The sequence below is a fragment of the Labrus bergylta genome, chromosome 7 (assembly GCF_963930695.1).
Source record: "Labrus bergylta chromosome 7, fLabBer1.1, whole genome shotgun sequence".
In the NCBI taxonomy this organism is placed as follows: Eukaryota; Metazoa; Chordata; class Actinopteri; order Labriformes; family Labridae; genus Labrus; species Labrus bergylta.
The window spans coordinates 21103216-21123952 of NC_089201.1; the positions used below are offsets into that span (position 1 = coordinate 21103216).

The following is a 20737-nucleotide window of genomic DNA, read 5'->3' on the forward strand; positions in this document are numbered from 1 at the left end:
CAGTGATATAACTTCAACTGCAGCAGCAGGGCCCAGCATCTCTATTCATTTAACACAAGCGCCACCTAGTGGATGCTCACTCAAAATCATTCATACAGCCTGAGCCTTACTTTAAATACTTTTAACCGCACAGTTGTGTGTTTTTAAGTCATCGTTTTATTTGTGTTGTCTATAAAACACCAGAAAAACAGTTGGATAAAGTTCCTTCACAATTACCTAAAAACTAAGGGGATCAAACGTCTTTGTAAATAAAGACTCAACCATCAAAATAAACCATTTATTTATAGATTTAGACAAGGAGAGTTGGAAAATTCTTACTTTTGCAGATTTGTTTAAGAAAATGAAATCGCAAAACACATTGCTGAAACTGATTTATTAATAAACATATTCATCTATCTGCAAAATTAATTCCTTTTTTCCCCCTTCTTTTCTACAGAGAGCCGGAGTTAGAGACCACCTGGGGCTCATTTGTTATTCCGTATATTTACATGACATGGTAGAAGAACTTCAATTTGAATGACTTGCTCAAGCATCAATTCTCCCTGTAGGAGTTTGACAGCATTGATAGTCTGCTCCCTGTATGATGAAATCAGATTGTAACATGCTGAAGTGCTGAAGTCCTAGACAAGTGCAGGTGAAGGAGACTTCATCTTCAGTATCTGAACACCAGGGGGCAGCAGAGCTCTGGCTGCCGGAAGGTGTCAATATTGACCCACATATTGAGCCTCAGTGGGTCATCGTATTAACCCTCCACTAACCAAGGACACACGTGTTCCAGGTTCTTGAAGCATAATGTATCAAATGGAACACATGTATTCGTGAATGGAAAGATTAAGAACAATTTTCCTGAAAACATTGTAAGGCACACAGATTCAATCATACAATAAACTCTGACAACCATATTTGAACTGTTTTTTTAATGATTCAGTGAAAGCAGTGAAAAAAAACAAAACAGATAATGCATAAGCAGTAAAGCTGAAAGTCTTGTCCTAAACTGTGATTCTAAAAATGGATTATTTTTTCCAAACTATGATTTAGTTCACCAGCTTTTTCTTGGTGGTGTGTTGTTTTTTGTTTTGTTTTTTTTAATCGCAGTTTGGTTCCGTTCAGGGACAGACATACTGTAAGCAAATGGGTCATTTGTCATGAAATTATCTGGATGTGGAAAGCTGTCTAGTCTCCTCTTGATTGGGAAAGCAGCTGTCGTCCAGACAGAAAGTCTTGACCGAAGCCCATTACTGTTCGACTGTCGTGTTGCAACGAGCCGTATAGCTCCTCGGTCTAAAGTCTCTCCATGTGCTCCTCGAGGGGAGGACTCACCACAGGCTGTGAGAAGCTCTGCAGCTGACATCTGTGTGCATGTATGTTTGAAAGTCATCTGTTTGATCTAGACTTTGCATTGATTGGTTCTGGATAGGATTGGACCTCTCTCTCTCCTCTGGTGGCATTTACTGCTTTTTCTTAGAGGTCTAGTGGTGGCCGAAGAAGAGGGTATACTCTTAATTCCCCCCCCCCAATGTCTTGTAGGTGACCTATCCAGCAGAGGAAAAACGGCCTTTGTTGTAAACAGTGACTTGTGAGACTATTCATGCACATTTAGTTAGTACGTACTAGTTGTTTAGAGGCAGAGTAGGGAGGGTCATCCCTTCACCATTCTAGGAAAAAAAATGCAGAATATTGTCAATCAATCACTGGTGTGAAGCAGAGGAGATTTAGAAGTGAGTATACCCTATAGAGACTGAACAATAAGTGGGTATACTCTGTATACCTGCGTATACCCTGTATACCTGCGTATACCCTGCACTACAACACTACTTTTTCTGCTTCAGTGGGTCTATATAACTCAGATTCTTTGCTCAAATATTAGATTTAAGTCTAATATGCAACTAATACTCATTTTACTGTACTTCACTGTCCATCCCAGCACTAAAAAATATGATCAGCCAGTTCAAAGTAATCCATTTAAACAACGGATCGTATATCCGATTGAAAAACCAACCCCAGGACATACTTGCCAGACTTTCCTTGAGCAATATAAGTGAGCCTTGTGTCTTAAATTGCATTATTTTGTTTTACAACTGTTTTTTAAAAACTTTGAATTGTGAGGGCCAGAGAAAGCTGGAAAAGCAGTCCTTGACTCAGGAGTGTTTTGGCATACTGCTCCTCTGCTGTGAATTCTAAACATTTATGTCAGTGCATAGGGTTTCATGACCAGAATATACTTCCACTACTCTACCGCTGATTTGCATCCTATTAAATATGTTTGTAACATTGAAAAGTGCTTATAGATCCAACTGCATACTAAAGAGAGGCCCAGATAACTGAATATCAGATGTATAGTGTTATACAAGGAATGGATAATGACCATGATTTAACATTAAGAAACATGAGTTGAGAGCATACACTTTTCATAGGATGGGGAAATGTCTTTTTTATTTGAATGACTTCTAATTACAGCTACAGAAGATTGCTGCTGAATTAATTGTGATATTTAAAAGCACTTAAGGTGGGTACACAATAACTAAAATGAGCCTATAGGATGCTGATTGTCAAGTTGCATACATTACACCACATCCTTTTTATTTCCAATTCTGAGTAGGTCATTTAATAGGCATTTGTTAAACTAGTGCAGATTACATATACAAACATAAGTTGTGTGTGAGGTCAATATGTAGTTTATACATAAGCAGCCTATCGTGTGCGTTTACTTGTTGGTGAGTACTATTACAGCCAATTTGATGTTAAAAACGTAAAATATTACATTTCTACTCAACTATTTCTTTTTATATTTGGGGGTTACTTTGCAAATTCAATTTGTAATTCAAAAACATGCAAAAAGATGCAGAACTTATATAAAAAGGCAAAGCAAAGGTCGCCTGTAGGGTTAGTGGGAAAACCCCATGTACAGAGGCTGTAGTCCTCCAAGCGGGCAGCCCGGGTTTGAATCCGACTTGTGGCTTTATTTTAAGTCTTAAATAATGCCAAAGATAATTTTTTTTCAAATTGTGTCTTTTTATGCTACTTGTATTGAAGTGAAAACTTCTTCCAGCACTATAAATGTAAGTGCTGAGTGTGCAGTGAGGTCATGAGGGGTCCACTGTGGTCCCAGGGCTCACACAGAACAGCCAGTATCTGCTTCCAGGCCCTGAGCCAAGCAGTGGAGTGACGCCCACAGAGCTCTGCCAGAGACGTGGACAGCATGTGATGTGGAGCAGGGATGAGGAACGGGATGAGGAAACACGAGAGCGGAGAGATGCAATCGCACACTCAGCATCTGGAGCAGAGCAGAGCAAACAGAGCTGCTTCATTAATGTGCACTTTATTGCAACAGTCTGGAAACCTTCACATCTTGGCCTGGTGTCAGAGAGGAACAGAATGGTGCCTCATACTGAAAAGTGTTTGTGCACAACTAGCTGACCATACATCAGTCAACATCTTGTAAACTATAACATGATGCAAAAGCATCAGCAAATTTGAGGATTTTGGTCATTTTACTGAGATTTGAGCAAATATCTGTGATTAAAAAAAAAGTATTTTTTATAGACTGCTGCAGCTCTTAAGTGTTCAAACATGTTTCTCTTGTTTCTTTATTTGCATGTTTGGGCCCTACAGTACAATTTGATTTATGTGTCGAGGATGACATAAGAAGGCTATTTGCATATTCCTCTCCTTAAGGGGAAGTCTCTCAATGTTCCTGAAATCTTTGTTTAAAATGTGCTAACATGACGTTGTGATGTCACTACCAATAAGGATAAGCCATTGTTGAGCTTATATAAGAAATGGACATATCAGAGATGTGAGATATATCTTATACTGTTGTACTTCTTTTTTTTTTTAACAATTTATTTTTGGGCTTTTTGTGCCTTTAATGGAGAGACAGGACAGTGGATAGAGCTGGACATCAGGGAGAGAGAGTAGGGAATGACATGCTGGAAAGGAGCCACAGGCGGGATTTGAGCCCGGGCCGCCCACCCGGAGGACCACGGCCTCCACACATGGGCCGCGCGCACTAACCACTGCACCACTGCACCACCAACGCCACCAGCGCCCCACTGTTGTACTTTTAAAACAATGTATTCTTTCTTAAAACCTAAAGTGTCAATAGTTGTTCATTTGAGGCAATGGGGCAGCAGTTGCTCAGTCTGTTTGGACTTGGGGTCACTTGAGGGTCACCGCCAGTTCAAGTCCAGGTCCAACTCCGACCAAAATATAGAATCGGGTTTGGCTGCTGAAGAGGTGCCAGCTCACTTCTTGACCACTTCCGACGTGCCCTTGAGCAAGTCCCAGTATCCCAAAGCTTCTCAGACACTCATTCTATGCAGCCCCTTACTCTGTCACCTCACCATCAGTACATGTCCCTATTGGTTCCTGTGTGTGTGTGTGTGTGTGTGTGTGTTATCCGCACCTATGTGTGTGAAGCATTTGTGAAACTGAATTTCCCCTCTGGGATTAATGAAGTATGTCTTCCTTTTCTTTTTCTTGATTTTGTTATGCACAAGATATTGATTTCTAGAAAAATATGAACAAACTACAAATTCATTTTTACCCAAATAATAAACACGTCCTTCCTTCTGAAGACAAAGGCTCACTGATTCACTGCTGGGTTGCTGCATGTGGAAGACAATTAAAGATACATGAACATGTGAATGATAGTTACTGAAGTCTGGAGTCATACTCCTTAAATACAACTCTCATAAAATGATTTTTTTTATTTTTTCACAGAATTGTCCTTTATTTTCTGATTTGCATGCTTATCTCATTTATAAGAAACTAAAATGATTTTTTTCCTGCCCATCTCTCATTTATTTTTTTCTCTTTGCTTTTTTTGCATTGGGAAACTGTCGTACTTAGTTCTCTCAAAGCTTCACTGGATGGAATAAGACTGCATTGAATTGAGAGAAAGGGACCACTTGGATGACCGGAGGAGGGTCATGTGAGGACAGAGACAGCGGGGTATGCACAGTTTACCAACTTCTGCATCCTAGTAGTTGATCATCACAATGAATGTTTGTACAGTCAATCTGAACCTCTGTGTTTCTTATTCCTCTTGTCTGTTTGCACTGCCGGAAAAGCGCGTGGGGCTCTCTTCCCCCTTTGCTGTCACCATGGTTAGGGGGCGTCCTCCTCAAGGAAACAACGGCTGCACTCTTTCTATTCGCTGAAACTATAGGTGTGTCGGGGGGGGGGTGTGCGCTTTCCCCTCCGTCAGCTGTCCGTCATGACGTCACTTCCCGCGGGTGTGAGCTCCACGGCTCTGCTTTGTATGGACATGGTGGGGGATTTTTGACAGCGGCAGCGCTGTTAGGAAACAAACAGGGACGTGGTCGGGGGGTCGGGGACTGTTTTTTTTTTTTTTTTTTTTTTGCCCCCTCCTCGTTCATATCTCGGTCTTCTATCCCTGGGCTTCTCTCAACTCAGCGTGATTTCCGAGGATATGGCGGCATCGCACTGGGCTGTCTTTTCTAAGGTAGATATCTTCATTTTTTTTTTTATCAAAGAAAGAAACCCTTCTGCAGCAGCTTAGAGATCCTCTGTGAGGGAATGTTGTTTGGTGCATGGAGACGGTTGCAGCCTAGAAACAACGCATGGTTTCAAGTGTTACAATGTTTTTGTTTAACATGCAACTTGTTCAATTTATCATCAATTAATTATGATTATAGTTTCTACTTATAGAACCATTGTTATTGTAGCCAGGCAGGCCAATCTGTTTTCACTGTGCACGCCTGCGCAGCTGAAGTGGCGATTTCTCATCAATCGGCAACATCTCCATTCACAATAAACCATGCATATAACTTAAAGGCTATTTGTAGGCTAGTATGTACGATCAAATACTCGAATAGATCTTAATAATAAGGTGTGGTTTGTTATGACGGTCTGTGCCATGCATCGATGACTGACAATAATACAGCCAAAGCTGTGTGATGAACTGAGGACAACAAACGTCAAGATTCGATACAAACACTGTTTCAGTCAGGTTTGAAGTACTAAACAATGCTTCTATTGCTAGAAACACCTGCCTAACACCTGCATTTGGCATCTTGAGTGTGCATAGCGTTCACAAAGGAGCTTTAATTTAAAGCAAGGAGTTCAAGATTTTTTGCCAGCAACCTTTTTTTTTCCCCCTTTCCGGTGCAGTTTGTTTACAAATATTTTGCATATGACTTTAGGGGACACAAATGCAGGGGATGATATTCTACAATGGTCTGGACTTGAATCTGTGAAGATGAAGTTGCACCCCCCCCCCCCCCAGACGGGCTCCAAATCTGGCTGTATTTGAATGATTTCTTATCATGTCTTTCCTGCAGCGGACATGCTTTGTGTAAAGTGTTTGATGGACTACGTGAATATTTCAAGCTGTGGTTAATGTGCAGCTGCAGGTGCAGTGAAGTAACTGCTTCAATAACCCTGAAGCACTCGCTCTGTGTGTGTCTCAGTGACTCCTTCTTTCCTTGTGTGTTCATAGTTGACATTCGGCTAGTGTGTCATAACAGCTCTGTTCATCTATAATGCTTCTCAACTTTTAAACTGTTTAGTTGTCTGTAATGTGATGATCTATGACTAAGGCTTAGATATGACCTGAGCACTTGTATCCGGTTGCTTGGGGGTTGAGTTCATCAAGTCAGACACATGTGGTTACTTAAATGTGACATTCTGCAGCTTAACCACAGATTCAGTCTCTCTCAGACTGTAAGCCACCTAATTTCTTGCTCTGTGGAAGTGAAATTTGACCCAAATCCTGCTGCACCAGTTCCATTAGCGTAAACAATATAGAATAGGAATGCAGCCTTTCTCTTTCCTGAAGTTGTTTACTTTTACAACTGTCACTTGCTTATTTGTTTTAAAAACTAAAAGGCCAGTGGTCAGCACCCTGATGCTCAAAGAGTTGCTTAAATTCTACTTCTTGATGGTGACTTTTTAGATGTCATTTTTTGTTGCAATATCAACAAAATACATTTATTTTGTTTTCTTAAATCAAAATTGCGTTCATTTTTCATGCCATTAGTTGAATTTTCATCCCAGTATCAGGATCTGCCTCTACCTGAAAGACAATATCAGTTTGCCAATACATCGATCCGTTACCATGACCAGTTAGCTCCAAAAATCTGCTGGTTCCAGGTGAATTGTAGTGTGCAAAATGGAAAGCAAGAACAGTGTGGTGCTAGCACAGAGTGTAGTGTTAGGCAAAGTTCCAGAAATGTCAGCACACAGTGATTTTCACTGATATTATCTTTATTAAGGGGTGGGCTACTGGGCTCTGCCAATTAGAAGTCTAGTTATGACAGTGAGTGTGGAAAGGATATCAGAAGAGACAAGACAGCTCAATGACTTCTGTCTGTTATGTGGTGATTGAGGTTTCTTTATATATTTAATAAGGCCAAACCCATATGAGATTTTTGGGGCCAATATACTGATATTGGGAAGAGTGAAAATCCGACACTGATAAATCAGTCGATATCTTTCTTATGGTCCATGTTCAATCTTAAGAGATAGATAGATAAAGATTTACACACATTTATTATGTTAATCCTTCAAATGCAGTTATCAAATATAATATTTAAATTTAGTTATTTAATGCAATAAAACTCAATTAAAATGCTAAAATTGATTGGTGAATAAATATAGAAATATCGGCGCATATCTGCGATAGAATTAGCTGGTACCGATAGTCAGGCTCTAATATTTCTAGGAACATGTTAAGGAGAGGATTATTCGCAGCCGGGGGTTTTACTCTTCGTTGATATTTTTTCCTCAAAGCGACATTTTGAAGGTGATCCGACTGAAGATGTTCTATTCTGCGGCCAGGTGTAAACACACCGAGGCACAACTCAGTCCTCTGTTTAACCAGGCTTCTACACCAGTTCCCCCCCTTTCTGTTTGCCAACCCCTTAAAGCCAGTCTCCTCATAGACGTGGCATTTACCCAGGGATCAAAGGTCTTCACTTTTACACACCTGATCAGTCTGGTGAGTGTGGTTAAACAATCTGTGACTAATCGTGTGATGTTTGATGCAGTCTCAAAGTGACAGTGTCTTTCCCTATTTGTGAAATCGCTGCATAAGCTCGTATTGTTACAAGAGTTGATATCACAGCCTGCATAACAAACCCTGATCAAATAATCGTCACAAATCACTTCCTTTAGCTTAGTGTTGAATCCCAAGTGGGTGTGGTTCATCGTCACAGTTACTTAAAGATGTAAAGAAGCACATTTAAAACTTCACTTGTGGATGTAAAAGTAGTGTTTTTCATCATTACACTTGTGGGTTTTTTTTATTCCACGCATACGCTGACTCCATGCACTTTCTGCATGTTAAAACAGAAGTTGGTATGTCATATAAAGGTGTGGTTTGTCTGTCTGTGCTTTTAAACTTCACTATTGTAATCACAGGGACACACTGCATTTAAGATAACCTTATCTGTCATGCACTAAGCATGAAGAATGTATCCGGAAAACAAACCGTCTGAACCGAAATGCTTGTGCTTCTTTGAATTCACCCTAAAGGAACTGGCACAGCCGTTGTTTTCCCCTCTTAGCTAGTTTCTGTCCAGCTGTGCTGCTGCACTCCTGTCAGTTTTGTTTTTTTGTTTTCTGCAGGAACCTGAGACCAGTAATCAGCTAGTGGCAGGCTGCATTCAGAGCCAGAGTTTTCCCCTCTCTGCTTCTCAAACAGGACTTTCAGGTTCTGCTGAGTCTCGAGATGTGATCATTTGTCGGCGTCTGGAACAGTTAGGGGGTGAATCGTAGCTGCGCTCAGCAACAAGAACTTAGATCCCCTGACCTATGTTCTCAGGTTGCTGCATCATTGATGGCGGTTCATGAAGAAAATGTGCAGTTTGGAGTGCATGTGCAAGGCAGATCAAACACCCAATAACAAAAATTGTCTCTGGGAAATAGGTTCCAGAAGACTCACTGGCTAGCTTTATTGGTAACACCTTGTTATCGACTCTTCAGGATCAAGGGCACCTTTGGAATTTCTCATCTGTCAAGTCAACCCCAAAAGAAACACAAAGTGGATCTCGTGCTGGAGCCTCTAAGCTGAAGTGCTTGAAACAAACTAATACACACCAAATGGATCCTAACTCTTGAAGGTAAATGTGTTTATAGTCGTTTCAGATGGCTTTTTTTTTACAACTCAGCAAGGAAAGCTAGGAGAGACTTGAATTGAGAATAAGTGGGTTGTCTCTCCTTGAAGAAACTCACAATGTTGTGCTTATTAATACCAGGAAAGTGACAAAAAAAAGTCCAGTCATCAGAAAGGTGTGGTTACAGGGTTTGAGGCTTGATGTTACTGCCTTAAGAAGCAACTCATTGGAAGCTTTTAGGCAGCAGTCATACCAGAACAGTGTTCACATAACACCAGCACCTCCTCATTCACAACGTTGAGGCCTTTGAATTGGCACAACGGGGTTCCTTGGATGGCTCCAGCGGAAGAGTTCAACTTGGCTTCACTTATGCTGCATTGACATCAGGCAGAGTTGTGAAAGAAAATAAGCGTTCTCTACTGGAAATACTTAATTCTATTTTTACCTGAAGTCAACAAGAATTAAGATAAAATAATGTAACTTTCCAGAGTATAAAATCCGTCATACACAGCTGCCCTGTGTTTTAATATATTTTTTTTAAAGATTCATTTTTTGGCTTTTTTTTTTTTTTAGAGATGAGACAGTGTATGGAGTCTGTAATCAGGGAAAGAGAAAGTGTGGGATGACATGCAGGCAAGGAGCCACTTGTCTGATTTGAACCCGGTCCACTCGTCAGCCTAAGTACACCGGGCGTTGGCACTAACTGCGCCCCGTGTGTTTTCATATTTTGATAAGCTCTCTGCATATTAGCTATGTTCTCTAAAACAGTCTTCCCAGATCAAATTTCACAACCTTGTTGCTCACCTGCAGTGACGCACCAACACCAACCCATTTCTTTTGTTTTTGCACACAGTGCTGTTTTCATTGCAAAGCGTGGTCTTTCTTCGCTCAGTTCTGTTGTCTGTTTGTTGTGCAACGTGTGTCCTTGGTTGTCCAGGTTTGTCCTTGAGTTGGAGTCAGTTCCCTTCAGAGCCTTTCTTACGGTAAAGTCCTTCTGGGTTGAATAGGATTGAGGTCCTCCAGCCAGACTTACCGTAAGCAGCTCTGGAGAGGAGATTGTCTGTGCTAATGATCGAGGAGGGATGCAGTATGTAAGCGGAAGCTTGTGTGTGTTTTAAACCATGAGGCGACTTGACAGGACGACTTGACTCATCTCTCGGGAGAAAAATGTAATTCCTCCTTCTCAAACCTTTTCATATCTCCTAATGTTATTTATCTGCTCTTCTTAAATAAGAAAAAAAAAACATCCCTTAAATCCCTGTTTGTTTATGATGCAATAGGTCTGATGTACATCCACATGAGCCAATGCCTTGTCGAAATCCTCATCAATGACCTAGTCCTGGTCTTATACTATCACACTGTAATTCCATTAGTGTCGAGGCCCACTCTCTTTCAGCTCCGCTCACCAGCTCAGACAGAAAATCGTCATCAGATTAACCTCATTATACTATATTATGAAGTAGCACAAGAATCAAGCTCTTTACATGATTTCATCTGGAGACAGTTTTGCTTGTTATGGTAACAGTGCAATTTGATAGTATTGGAAACTGATGTTGAATATTAACAAAACAAATGACATGGTTGGACCCAGCTCATAATTATGTCCTCCTATTCCAATTTGGCAGCTCCATAAGAAGCTGTTCTTGCAATTCATTACTGTTTAACTGCTATTTCAGCACTCGTGCGCCTCATGTTTTACCCATAGGACACGCCTTTTGAACTGAATAATTTAATTCAGCTAGTAGCGCTGTAGCTCCACTGAAGAGCATCACACGGTCGCAGGTTTTGAAGGGGCATCTGCTTCAATCATAACTTTGCTGGTTTTTGGTCCGTTTTGTTTTGGAGAGGACACCTTCTGCGGATAATTCCGCTCTTGAAAAAAACCTTATAAATGATGCATCACTGAAGGTTGTCCTGACCCAAAAAGTACAGATGAGGATGTCGGCGGCAGCTCATCTTGCATGGTCTACTTTTTTAGTGTTCTTTACCTGTTTAGATCAAAGGGTCGGTTTAGTTTTGGAGAGGATCAGAGCTCTGGGGAGATTTTCTGCACCCAAATGCATTTTGAGACATTTTGTAAAACTTCACAGCCCACCGTGCTGTATCATTTATATTTCTTTGTGTGCAATGGTGCATTAAAGGAAGATTAATCAAGACACTTGAAAAATGTGAGTCAGCTGGGGGTCTTCTTCTAATGATTCAGATCTTTGAGTTTTGGGGATTAGCCCTACAAATGTTGATAATAAAGGTTGAAGCAGGGCAAAGAGACTGCTACACCTGACATTGCTCTTAAGAAACGATATTAAGAATATAACAATACCTATGTGTGCCAGCCATGTAGCTGGGTGTTTTACTTTGATATTGGATATAGATATAAGATGATGGTTGAGAGTGTGTGTATATGAAATGAAGTAGACTTCGGAAAGCAATACAATTATTTTAAGACTGACTGCAGCTCCTGCTTGCTTGGTGCTTATATGGAAACCGAAAGTACATCTCTTTTTTTTTTCTGTCGTACTCAGCGATCCCTCTCTATTAGCAAATTAGCTTTGCTCTGTCTGCGGGCCTGTGTGCTGTGTGCCTCCCCACAAACACGTAGGCTCGTTTGGCAGCCAGAAAGGGGGAACTCAGGACAGTGTCATGTTGGAAAATGAAACAAGATATACACAGCTGTCTGAGCAGAGAGAAACGCTCCCAGCTTCATGTTGTCCTCATCCCAGGGTTTTTTTTTTGGGGGGGGGGGGGGGGGGGGGTGATTTCTGCACTCTGGCACAGCTCACTCTATTGTGTTTTATAAATGCAGAAACCCCCCCCAGACAACAGCTATTAGAAATTTCTTGAGCAAAGATAGTTTGGGCCAAAGAGAGCGGTAACCTTCAGCAGTTTTGTGAATACTTCCCTTCCTGGTCTCATTATACTGTATATGTGAAGCAACTGAGGGTTCTTTTTTTTCAGTTCAGATGTTTTACTCTTTAGAATAACAGAAATGAGAGGAAAAAAAACAGATCTGTCATTGCCAGATTTAAACATTACTTCCTCATAAAATGTCTTTTTTTTTTCCAAGATCACTGCGTCCAAAACCCAAAGATATTAAGTTTAAAATGCATGAGCCAGAAAAAAAGTCTTTCATCCTTGCTTGATCATTAATTAAACATTATCATTTCAGCCTGTAATATTCAATTTCTTCCAGATTGCTTCCTACATAACCTGGCACAAGACTAATAGCATGATCATCCTTGTTGGAGCACATGTACTGTCCTCCTAAATCAAGCCACAGGGTCTAGATTTCTTGGCAGCACTGCGCTCAAGGTGGTTCGTCAAAGTTCACTGGGGGAGAGGCAAAAAGTAGTCTGCTGTCCTGGTGTCCCTGTGGTGTCCCTGTGGTGTCCCCGTGGTGACAGGGGGTGAAGGTACAGTGTCTTGGCAAACGCTCAGGGGACAGAACAACTGGTGGAGCAGCACAGAGTCACTTGTACATTCCCTTCTCTTTGGCACCTGCGTTGATGTCTACATTGTGCTGACATTGCATTAGATTTTATTTGTGGAGGGGAATGTGCACAGTGGCTGCTTCCTAAATATGAATGTATATTGGTGTGTCGAGCACATATGGACACAATGTTCAAACTTAGATCTGCTCCATGCAACAAAGTCATATCCATGTCAAAGCACATGGTGCTTTGACATGGATACTGACATGGATACTGATGCTGCACATCAGTACATGATTATGCAAATGGGGGAAAAATTATCAGAGTGAGTTAACATTATTAACCCAGTGCAAAGATAGAATAGGTCATAAAAAAAGTCTGTTATCGGACTTCTAATTGCAATACAAGTACCAGTTTCAAATGACTGTTAAATGAAACGTCATCACAATGTGTTCAAATGTATTGTCAAGAAAAAGAAAATTTAGGTCCTGATGAAGACTCAGCTGGCGATACGCGTAGGCAGATCCCTGTTTATTAAAGGGTATTTATATTGCATCAGAGTGCCTCGGCTGTTCAGTTAAGACTGCCTTTCTTCATAATAAACTTTGTTTGTAATCAGGACTGACATTTTTATGTAAGCTGTTGGTCTTATGTTCCCTGTTCCTGAAGAGCACCTGACTCCTCTACATTTTTTTTGACCCAGTGCAGCGTTCACTTGAATACTTCTCCTAAGAAAATGTAGGATTTGACAAGAAATACATTAGATCGGGGGAGCAATTAAGATGTGTAAGATATAGCCCTAACCTGAAGTGTGACAGAGAAGTCAAGAGATGACAGGTACGGAAAGGACTGATTCTCACACAGGGAAAACATAAGGTTAGGTCAGCTCACCTATACGCCGGTCTGCCGGGGCACCGGCGGCCTGATCGCACCGGACGGCTTTTAGAGCGACGAGCCCAAGTTTCGTCTTTGAGTTCAGTTTTGTTTGTTGTAGTTGGATCACATACGATACGGCTGGTTTCTAAAACAAGTTCATGGGAGTGGGTCATCTGTTAGGTCCGACAGCTTCCAAGTTGGCGTCCATACGGGTCCTCCGTCAGCTGCCACTTCACTTGTCGTATTACGTCATTTAAAGCGACAGAGCACCGCTCTGAGCGCACCTCAGGAATGGTGCGTTCAAGACTATCGGACAAACCAGTAAACACAACTTAAACCCATTCTCTATTCTCCCCATTGTTACGCCCCACCATAAGGCGGCCCTATGGGGCTAACAGCAAACCATACATTGACCCATTAAACGACACTAACCACCTTAACAAAAGTCAAAACAAAGGGATTTATTACAATATGACACACTAAATGATAACAAAGATCAAAAGAGAAACAAAAGACAACAGACAACAGACAATCCCTGGGGCACAGGGAAACATACAGCCGTAACACCATGAAAACCAGTCCAAAGTAATTAACAAAACAGACAGATAAAGATGAAGAAGAAGAACCTTACAGTTTCCTAACAGATATCATACGCAATACAACCTGTTTAATTTCCTTACACAAGCTCTGATTAGCTTCTTATACATCATTAACACTACTGATGCCAAAATGTTTCCAATCCAACACTTAAAATAAGTATAATTTATTTTCTGATCAGTATATGTTTTCATCTCAGCTCTCCACCAAATCAGAGAAAAGGAGCAGCTGTGGCTCAGTTGGTAGAGTTGGTCGTCTCTCAACTGGAAGGTTGGGGGTTTGATCCCCAACATGTCCGATGTGTCTTTGGAAAGACACTTCACCCCAAGTTGCTCCCGCTGCTTCGTCAGCCGCATATGAACGTGTATAAATGGGATTAGTTATTTCTGATCGTCACTTTATACAGCATCCTCTGCCATCAGTGTGTGGATGGGTAGGTGTGACATGTAGTGTAAAATCACTTTGAGTAGTCAGAAGACTAGAAAAGAACTATACAAGCTCAAGTCCATTTACCATTTCCCAAAAGTATCCATTGATGGTTTGACTTAGATCAATGAGGAATCTGGATAACGGTATCAGTATCAATGAAGATTAATGGTCTTCATTGCTAGTGGCTAAGATGTTGTTGAACTGCAGGGCAAGGTTACACAGCAGCTGTTTGGTTTCTCATGATGTGATGCTCTCCAGCTCATGCTGAAATATAGACTCTAGTGTTATCTGTAACTACAAGAAGAATAAATCATCTGCCCTTGCTCAGTTGCAGAGTCTCTCTTTTTTCCTTTTTAGTCATTCCTCTGAGCCAGAAAAGATACCCCATGCAACCAGATGTAATTACTCAATAGTTATGGAATCATTTTACCCCACTTAGTGATTGTCGGGTTAATAGAATCTAAATTGTATCCACTACTCATGCTAAAAGATGCTTCATGCATGAGCCTAGTAAAGCTGAGAAAAAAAGCCTTATCATTATAGGAGAAAGAAGACATTGGGAGATATTTGCAGCTGGTTGCACTAAACAGACTAAAAGTATATTTCTTAAAAAAAAGAATGCCAGCATTTCAAAATCTTTATCAATATCAACAAACTAAAAGTAAACAGGGAAGTTATAGCTTCATTAGAGTTCATGCCAACAATGAGTCAGTGTAGCATGACATCAAAACTCTCTAGTCCATGTGCCTAAATTTAGAAATGTAATGAAGCTTTAGGATGTCATCGTAACTTTCACGTGCTTATTTTGGCTCCAAACTACACACACAAACACACACACATGAATTACACACACTTTCCACCGTGTAACAATGTGTTGTAAATGGCCAGGTCACCACAGACCTCTGAGGTAACGTGATACTCTGTCACATTGCACCTCTGCTCTGTTTTATGGTCAGATTGCATTGGCTCTGTCTTGTGAGTGTGTTTGAACATTTAATTATTATTTTGACAGTGAACACGCTATCAATGCCGAGGTCGTAGTCCACTGGGATTTATGTAAGTTAATGTTTTATTTCTCAACTCAATACAGCAGTGGTTGGATTTATATGCCGACAGCCAAAAGCAAGAACTCATATTTAGTCAAAGTGCCTTTTTGCACATTTTGAAATAGAATAATTGAGAAACCAGAAAGTTGCTTTCATGCTTGGACCAGATGAAGTGAAAACTATGATGTGTTGCGAAAGGGGCTGACTTGAGGAAAAAAAGTGGTGGCTCAAAATAACTTTTTCTTTCCTGGTAATGAGCTGTTTTTTCATTAAAGAATTAACTGACCAAATGAGTCAGCACCAGAGTAACTATTTATTTTAATTTAGTCCTGCAATGCCGGTCAAATGTTTTGTGTAAGCTATAACGCAGCTGTCTGCTACTAGCTGGGGATTTGCTTCTGGTTAATGGCAACTGCTTAACTGCCATAAAGCTCTACTACCTGGATGTAAATGAGCAGAGAGGACAGATGGCATCTTGTTGAGTTTTTGTCTACAAAATGGCGATAGAGTTGAATGAATGAATGATTATAGTCTGTGTCAGGTTAAATGAAGAATGTGGGAATTTTTGATCCAGTAGATGTCGCCGTTGAGTTCCAGCATTAAACAAAAACAAACTGCTGTTTGTCGACACCTCGATTTTGCACCCCTCCCCACTCGCGTTTGCACGAAGGAGTTATTAATTAGAACACACCATAATTAAGCATCGTTAAGTGCAAGAGGCGGTCAAAATTGTTCTTTGCTCGAGCTGCAATTCCCTGTGGTCTGCATTGTTGTGTTAGCATGCTAATGTTAGTACACTTTGGTTAACTCATAGCTTTATATTGCACATAAATTGACACAGAATTACCGTGACTAAAGACACTGAGGTGACATTCAAATAAGCAGTGAGCAGACTATTCTTCTTTTCTCTAGTCCTTGACTGAAACAGCTTAATACGCAAGGCCGTCTCGTCCATGTAAACATGATGGGAACACGGCCTGACAACAACACAGCTTGCGGCATTCATGCTTTTCACTCATTGTAGACAGTTATGACTCAGAGAGACATTTTCAGAGGATATACTTGATTTCTGCTATATTTGTGTAAAATGTTGCTCATTCTTCAACCAGGGCATTGCATAACCAGCGCCTTGAAAAAGGAGAACCAGCTAAATTTGATGATGCAATTGTAAAAATCTGCAACAAAAAGATCCATGTGAAACGCGGAAACAAATCCAATTTGAGGTCTCACCTAGCAAATAGTATCTGGCCTGCAAGATTTTTTTGAATGTGACTTTTTATTTATTCTATTATTTCCTTAACAACAAAGCCTTGACAATCAGTGACAGACACAAACATTCTCAAGCAGCGCTGAATACACTGCACAGCGCCTGCTGCTGAAACAAAGCACCATCCCGGCAGCAAGAAATTAAGCCGGTAAGGATGAATTAAAAAAAGGTTCTTAAATATCCCTAAAATAGAAATACCTCAATGGATCATCCATTGTCCACAGTACAATGAGCAAACTTTTTTTGTTGTCTGCTTGATCTTCTGCTGATAAAGATCATGTGATATGTACTTGATGGAGCTAGTTCTCTAACCTGCTGTTTCCAAGTTCAAGACTGACCCTCAACCCTCAAATCAATAAACATCACATTAAAGGGAATCATTTTGCAAACCCTTGTGCTGTGTTGCAGAACCTCAAATCTATTTTCTCATTGGTCTAAGCAGTCATTTTCCCAACTTTTACATCAAATCTTCATTGTCTTGGTTAGTACCAAATGAGGGATTATGAGGTAATATACTGTAGTGCATTGTGTGTAAATTGGAAAAACTCTAATGAGGACCTAAATATTTGCGGTGATGGATTAAGTTAATCAATAAATTTGAAACTAACAGACCTTTGTAATTTAAGATCATTAAATTCAAAAACCTTACAGCATGGATTTTAAATCTCATAAAGTTGAAAGGATACATGATTAATAGAGATCACATTTTGCAGTAGGTTGGGAAGTGAGAATTTTCCAGACAAAATGCATTGTGTGCTGTACATTGAGGTGTTATTGACCTTGAAATTACAAGAAATTTTATAACAGAATGATTGAACTGTTGGCTGTCGTATAGCTCGTCTGTCTAAGACTGCAGCTAAAGTCCAACGTCAATCACTTCCCGGCCTGAACTTTGGTCAATCTCCGTAACGATAAGAGGGCGCCGGCCACCATATCAGCCCTGTGTGATAAGGATTCACTCAAGTGTTTACACTGCGGGCACGGTTCAGCCAAAGATTATAGAGTGAACTCTTCAAACAAATGGACAGGCAGAGCTGGCGGGACAGCCCCATCAGCCCATATTATAAGACCACCGTTATGCCCCCGGGGCCCCTTCCTCTTAGAGGCCTGTCAGCACTCAGACCACAGGTTGAGTGGATTAAACATTAACCTGTAGTCTGTCTTTTACACTCACACACACACACACACACACACACACACACACACACACACACACACACACACACACACACACACACACACTGAATGTCCATGCAACCTCTTGGAGAGAGCTGTATGTCAAGTTATCATGGACCAAAGTAGCTTGGAAGCCTTCAAGTCGTTGGACGAGGAAGGTAGGGGCTTTGTTTTACTTTTAAGGAAGTTCTAAAAAAAAAAATCTTAATCAATAACTCATATGTTCAAGCAGTCTTTGAGTATTAGTGCTTGTTTTATTCTTACAGAACACCTAAAAGGATGTGAACAGATTATTGTCTTCTTTTTCATTTTATGGTCATGAATTTTCCTTCACTCTGAATAACTACAGTCTTTTGTTTTCACACCTTGGCGAGACAAGCCCATACACACCACTAATGTCTTGGTCTGATGCCAGCTTTATCTGGGTTTCCTTGTCAACACACTCTTTGCTGTTTGGTGATTTCAATTATGTATTGAAAAGCTTCTTGGATTAGTTGTAGACAGTGGTTAGGCAGTTATAGAGATGTTTGATTTTTGGGGGGGGGGGGGGGTATTTTTTGGTATTTTTCAGTACCAATATCAATCTCATTCAAGTGTTTTAACAGAATATACATATTTTATTTCACTCATAGGACTACACTAACAACTTTGTATGTCAACACCAGTGCTACCCATCTGAATCCTTGCATCCGTACATGTTTATTGTGATGGGATTATCCATTGTAAAATATTGCCAATTTGCTGCCAATTTCCTACATTTCACTACAAGCAACTTGTTGCTGCTATAGGCCATTGTTTCAACAGGAGGAACATTTGATTTTCAGTGTAAAAGTTAATATTTTTCATTGCTTATACATCATGGCATTGGATTGGTGCATGGAAGACTTGTCCTTTTACTGATACCGCGCCATTGCCACACCATAATTTATTTAGCCCACAAAAATGGACTGGCTTATGTGTGGATGTAGAGATACCACAAGATCAGGTAACGGGCCCCTTTGTGTTCACTACTTCCTGAGTGATAGATTTCCCCTCCGAGACTGTCTGCTCAACAGTGCAGGTGATTTGTGGGTAATATTCCTGAGGGTCTCAGACGGCTGAGTAAACTAACTTCACGCTGGTCTGTATGCTTTCCTGTTGGGAGAATATGAGGCCGTCTTCACGCCTGGGTCACATTCAGAGTGTGTTTATCTGCCTTGGTTGGGGCTTACGAGCTGCTTCATGGCCTGTCTGTTTAATGTGGGTCTTGACTGCGACGGATGAGCATTACATGGGGGGCTGGGTGAGCATGCTGAGGGACTGTGCAGAAATTCATTGGACTGTATGGATTATTTATGCTTCTGCATCCGGCCCTGTGGTCATTGAATCAGACTTGGTAATACTCTAACCTATAATGGGATTCATTGATTTTGGTAAAAGTCTGAATTCCAGTGGAAGTTTGTTCTTCTCATGCTTGTTCTTATGCGGATTTCAAAGTGTGATCCTTGTGTCGGCATTGCTATGGCATCGTCATGGGGACCTCCGTGGGCTCGAAGTTAACAAGCTTTTGAAACATCACCCCTTCCCTCCCTCCTCCCCATTTAGACCCCAACCCTCACCCACACAAACACATATGACCTTGCTCATCATCCCTCTCGGTGTGTGCGGTGCCCTCAGTAGGCTTGGTTGAGTGAGCACATGAGGGGTTTTGACCTATGGGACAAAAGCTTGCTGTTGCCATAGGAACCCCTGTTTTCTTTCTCTCTCTTTGCCTCACTCGCTAACTCTGTCTCACACTCCGCTGATAAAGAGTGTGTAATGTAGCTTTGCTGTCAATCCTCCCCCCCCCCTCCCCCGTGTCTCTCTTTTTTCTCTGTTTCAATCCACACGTCTGCAGCTAAGCGGCTCTGTGTGTTTATTTTCTCATTCTGTATGTTGGTGGCAACAGAGGTTAGCTTGGGCCATCACTCCATGCTGTTGGGGTAGTTGGGGGTCATGAGTTCAGAAGAGGACTTGTGTCGTGTATGTTTTTTTAAATAGAAAGTCATGCATGCAGGGGGAGTTTGTTGACACAACCCTGGTATATTTAGTTCACTTTACATAGTCAGTTATCTGAATTGTGTAATTGAGTATTTACAAGCTAGGAAGTGTAACAGATCTCATAGAAAATGTATTTTTATAATCTGCAAACTCACTTTTTTTTCACATCTTACCATTAGATAATAACTTTCCCAGGTCAAGGGGTTTTATTTGAATAGACAGTATATATGTTAGTCAAGCTGTAGCCCAGAGTCTTCTTTATTTCCCGCCCCCTGAAGCAGTGTTATAATGACACAGTGCTGAGTGAAGTGAGTGTATGAAACAGGATGTCCTCTAAACGAAGACCTGAGGGTCAGGAGCTAGCTGCTGAATGCTAAAGAGGTTTGTTTTATCCTAGTAGATCTAACACTGCCTCCATTCAGAATCACAAGTATATCGTAGAGTAAGTAGCTCAGTAAAGCAGCCCGCTCACATGGCAGGGTTCTTTTCATGTGGAGCAGAGTGTTTAATGGGTAGGAATCCATTTACTTTTAGATTCAGTTAAGTTTTGATAATTAATTAGTGAATTGAATTGTATTTAACCAGAATACTGGTGTAGACAATTCACCTTAATTAATTGTTTCAGCCAAAAGTTCTGTGCTTTCTTACCCATTGGCATCAAACCTAAAACATTTGTATTCATGTCGGTTTCCAATATATATTGACGATATATTTTTCCCAACAGATATTAGGATGTCCTATTTCAGCTGTCCTATTTCTAACCTACATGTACCACGATGTGCAAATAAAGTAATGGATTTGCAAAGCTTAGGTGTGCTA

General features: G+C 40.8%; 1 protein-coding gene across 1 annotated transcript in view; it reads left to right on the top strand.

The window, feature by feature from the left end:
• Window positions 1-5249: 5249 nt before the first annotated feature.
• The window catches only part of pparab (peroxisome proliferator-activated receptor alpha b), a 37241-nt gene continuing 21753 nt past the window's right edge, over window positions 5250-20737 (top strand). Inside the window, exon 1 of the mRNA XM_020660515.3 lies at window positions 5250-5467. The gene's annotated coding sequence lies outside the window, so the exon portion shown is untranslated. The remainder of the gene's footprint in view (window positions 5468-20737) is intronic.